Source organism: Petromyzon marinus, unplaced genomic scaffold (assembly GCF_048934315.1).
Source record: "Petromyzon marinus isolate PM22_M1 ecotype Great Lakes invasive population unplaced genomic scaffold, UKy_Petmar_22M1.pri1.0 PM_G_Scaffold_18, whole genome shotgun sequence".
Lineage (NCBI taxonomy): Eukaryota > Metazoa > Chordata > Hyperoartia > Petromyzontiformes > Petromyzontidae > Petromyzon > Petromyzon marinus.
Window position 1 is genome coordinate 2,070,001 of NW_027422739.1, and position 5,000 is coordinate 2,075,000.

The following is a 5,000-nucleotide window of genomic DNA, read 5'->3' on the forward strand; positions in this document are numbered from 1 at the left end:
GAGTATATATGCGTTATCTGTAAACAACACATGGGCAAAGCATCCGAACTTGTTGCACATTTTAACATCAAACACAGAGACATTCCTCTGGTGTTTAAGTGCGCTAAATGTGACAAAACCAACTCAAACCACCGATCGATTGCCTGTCATGCCCCCAAATGTGGGGGAATAAAGTTAACTGAGGAAAGCTTACCAATGGTCTGTGAATGTTGCCAGGCACGCTTTGCAACTCTAAGTGGCCTTTCGCAGCACAAGAGGCATGCTCACCCAGTCACCCGTAATGAGGAAAGGATTAAAGATAGTATAAAGGGTACCTCGCAGAGAGGGGTACACCGTAGCTGCTGGTCTTTGAAGGAAGTAGAACAGCTGGCCCTTCTAGAGTTGCAGTTTCAGGGGAAAAAGAATATCAATAAGATCATTGCTGAAGCGCTTGGGACTAAGACCAACAAGCAAGTCTCTGACAAGAGACGGGACCTAAGTAAAAAGACAGGGGCCCCCATGTCAGACAGCTTACATTTTTCTTCTAGGCCTCTTGAGACATTGTCTCCCCCACCAAATGTAACAACGGGGACTTCATCCATACTCGCTCAAGCAGCTGAGCGGCTTACGAATGAGAATTCTGGGACCCTGGAAAAGCCTGCAATGGAGGCAATAAAGGCTTGGCTTAACGGCGAGGGCCAACATGATGCCCTCGTAGAAACTGCCACAGCATTGATGCTTTGTCCGATGAGATTGGTGAAAAACAAAGGCAAACGTTCAAAACCCGAGAACGACATTATTAAACCCAGGATATTACCCACACGATCTTGGATGAAGAAGAGAGCGGAAAAACGAGGAAGCTTCATGAAGCACCAGAAGCTCTTCTTTAAGAACCGCTCTCTTCTTGCGTCCTTAGTCCTGGATGGCACTGAACGTCATGAATGCCGAATCCCGAACGCAGATGTATATCGTTTTTACTGTGAAAAATGGGAGAAGGTGTTGCCATTCAATGGCCTGGGCCAATTTAAGTCATCAGGTGTTGCAAATAACGAATACTTTGAGCCCCTAATTTCGGTGGAGGAAGTTCAGACTGCCATACGGGCCATTAAACCAACGTCAGCAGCTGGGCCAGATGGCCTAACAAGGGCTGCAATCTGTGCTGCCGACCCCGAGGGTCGGACACTGACAGCCCTATTTAATGCATGGATGATTACAGGAATTATTCCCAAAGAGTTGAAAAAGAATAGGACGATTCTTATTCCTAAGGTTATGGATGATGAAAAGCTGAAAGAATTGGGGAACTGGAGACCAATAACGATCGGTTCAATGATTCTGAGATTATTTTCCAGAATAATGACTGCACGTCTTGCTCGTGCTTGTCCCTTAAACCCAAGGCAGCGTGGTTTTATAGCGGCATCTGGCTGCTCTGAAAATCTTAAGGTGCTACAGGACCTTATGAGACATGCTAAGAAATTGCACAGGCCGTTGGCTGTCATGTTTATCGACATAGCGAAAGCTTTTGACTCGGTTTCGCATGCTCATATTTTATGGGTGTTAAGGCACAAGAAAGTAGATGAACACGTGGTGGGCATCATCCAGAACGCCTACGATCAGTGTACGACCTCGTTCAAAAGCAATGGCGAGTCGACTCGAGAAATTAGCATACGTGTTGGTGTCAAACAGGGTGACCCCATGTCACCCCTGCTCTTCAATCTTGCCATGGACCCTTTGATATGCACCCTAGAGTCACACGGAGTTGGGTACTCCATTGATACCGACCACGTGACAGCTCTTGCGTTTGCTGATGATTTGGTGTTGGTGAGCGAATCTTGGGTTGGTATGGCCGCCAATCTAGCGATCTTGGAATCATTTTGTGGGCTATCGGGATTGGAGGTTCAGGCCAGAAAGTGCCAGGGCTTCATGATAAGCCCAACCAAAGATTCATATACGGTGAACAACTGCGACCCATGGACTATCAAAAATAAAGATGTCCATATGATCCAACCTGATGAATCAACGAAATACCTTGGTCTGAAAATTGGCCCTTGGACTGGCACTATACAGCCTGATCTACATTGTCAGCTAAAGACATGGATCTCGAAAATCGATGAGGCGCCTCTGAAGCCAACTCAGAAGGTTGAACTACTCAATGCCTATGCCCTACCCAGATTGTTATATCCTGCAGACCACTCGGACTGCAAGCAATCAACTCTCCGTGGGTTGGACCAAGAGATTAGAAAGGCGGTAAAAGGATGGCTCCACCTTCCCGCTTCAACTTGTGATGGACTGTTATATGCCAGAGCCCGAGACGGAGGCCTTGCCATCTTGAAACTGGAAAAAACAATCCCTTCGGTTCAAGTTAGAAGGCTGCAACGTATAGCAAACTCGTCCGATGCTATCACCCGTAATATTGTGTCCTCGCAGGGTATGGAGGAAGAATACCGTAATTTGTGGGTACGAGCAGGGGGTGACAGTGATGCAATCCCAACATTCGTTCTCAGGGACTCGGTGTCAAAAGAACCTGTATATCCGAGACCCTGCGATTGGAGGGAGCATGAATTTCAGAGATGGTGCGAAAAGCCGGTTCAAGGAAGGGGCATTGTAAACTTTGCGCATGATAGAATCAGTAATGCTTGGTTGAGGCCATGGTGCGGCTTTAAACAATGCTTCTTTATCGCAGCACTACAACTAAGGGCAAATATTTACCCAACAAGAGAAAGCTTGAACAGAGGCAGAGATGGGGCCTTACGTTCCTGCAGGAAATGCTCTGCCAGACTCGAGTCCCTTTCGCACATTCTCGGTCAATGTCCTGCAGTACAGAAAGCAAGAATTGCGCGACATAACAAGATCAGTAACATTCTGGCAGACGAAGCGGCTAGATTGGGCTGGTCTGTATACAAAGAGCCACGGTTCATATCCGAGACGGGAGAGATGAGAAAGCCTGACCTCGTGTTTGCAAAAGATGAGGAGGCGGTTGTGATCGATGTCACCGTCCGTTTTGAGCTTTCAAAGAATACCTTGTCAGATGCTGCCTCGCACAAAGTTTCGTACTATACCCCTCTTGGTGATCAAGTCAAAGTGCTGACGAAGGCTAGCAAGGTCACATTCTTTGGATTCCCGGTTGGGGCAAGAGGAAAGTGGCCCCTTGAGAATAACGAGGTACTTACCTCCCTGGGCCTGACCAAACCCAGAACGACATCACTGGCCAAGATGATTTCCCGCAGAACGCTGCTTTTCTCTCTTGATATTCTGAGAATGTTCTGTGGAAATTATGCGGTCTATGAACAGTCATAGACAACCTCCGAAACAAATAATAGTTTTGTTTTAAGATGTCATTTGTTTTAGATTGATTTTGTTATTTTCGAAGGTGAAGTCGGTTTTTATTTCATTTTACTATTTTCCACAATTTAGATTGTTATTTTCCAAGACGGAGTCTTGGTTCTTTTTTTTATTGTTAGTTTTTTTTTTAACACGTCGTATTTGTTACTTTAGAGCTTAGAGGGGACTTTATTTTCGCCTTACTATTTTCTGCCTACAAAGAAGATTAAAAATAAGCTTTTTTCAAGATGGTTTTGTTATTTTCCAAGGTGAAGTCTTGGTATTCTTATTTTACTATTTTCCATAAAGAAGACCTTTCTTTTAGATTTTGTTATTTTCCAAGACGAAGACTTGGTATTTTTATTATATTGCTATTTTTTACACGAAGCTTATTCAAGAGCACTTATATAGATTAGACTTTGTTATTTTAATTCTTTATTTTTGGACTACATCAGTTCGAGAGTCCTGTAACTTACTATTTTCTGCCTACAAAGAAGATTAGAAATAAGCTTTATTTAAGATGTTTTAGATTAGATTTTGTTATTTTCCAAGGTGAAGAAGACTTTTCTTTTCTTTTAGACTTTGTTATTTTCCAAGACGAAGACTTGGTATTTTTTTGCTATTTTTTTACAGGAAGCTTTATTCAAGAGCACTTATATAGATTAGACTTTGTTATTTTAATTCTTTATTTTTGCACTACATCAGTTCGAGAGAAGACTACAAACCAGCTTTATTTAAGATGTTTTAGATTAGATTTTGTTATTTTCCAAGGTGAAGTCTTGGTTTTTTATTTTACTATTTTCCACAAAGAAGACTTTTCTTTTAGATTTTGTTATTTTCCAAGACGAAGACTTGGTATTTTTTTATTGCTATTTTTTTACACGAAGCCTATTCAAGAGCACTTATATAGATTAGACTTTGTTATTTTAATTCTTTATTTTTGGACTACATCAGTTCGAGAGTCCTGTAACTTACTATTTTCTGCCTACAAAGAAGATTACAAATAAGCTTTATTTAAGATGTTTTAGATTAGATTTTGTTATTTTCCAAGGTGAAGTCTTGGTTTTTTTTATTTTACTATTTTCCACAAAGAAGACTTTTCTTTTCTTTTAGATTTTGTTATTTTCCAAGACGAAGACTTGTTTTTTTTTATATTGCTATTTTTTTTTACACTGCTTTATTCAAGAGCGCTTATATAGATTAGACTTTGTTATTTTAATTCTTTATTTTTGGAATACATCAGTTTGAGAGTCCTGTAACGTACTATTTTCTGCCTACAAAGAAGACTACAGACAAGCTTTATTTAAGATGTTTTAGATTAGATTTTGTTATTTTCCAAGGTGAAGACTTGGTTTTTTTATTTTACTATTTTCCACAAAGAAGATTTTTCTTTTAGATTTTGTTATTTTCCAAGACGAAGACTTGGTATTTTTTTTATTGCTAGTTTTTTTTATATGTTACTTCAGAGCATAGAGAGGACTTTATTTTTACCTTACTATTTTCTGCCTTCAAAGAAGATTAAAAATAAGCTTTATTCAACATTACTTATATAGACTAGACTTTGTTATTTTAATTCTTTATTTTTTGGAGTACATCAATTCGAGAATCCGGTAACTTACCGACTCTACTCCTTGTTGCCATTGATGCACGGCAGCAGGGATTCGATAATACACGGCATCCCAGTCAGGGACCAGCTTGATGAT

General features: G+C 40.7%; 1 pseudogene; it reads left to right on the top strand.

Annotated features, from left to right (window-relative positions):
* The window catches only part of LOC142911583 (28S ribosomal RNA), a 10,600-nt pseudogene that overhangs the window by 3,461 nt on the left and 2,139 nt on the right, over positions 1-5,000 (top strand).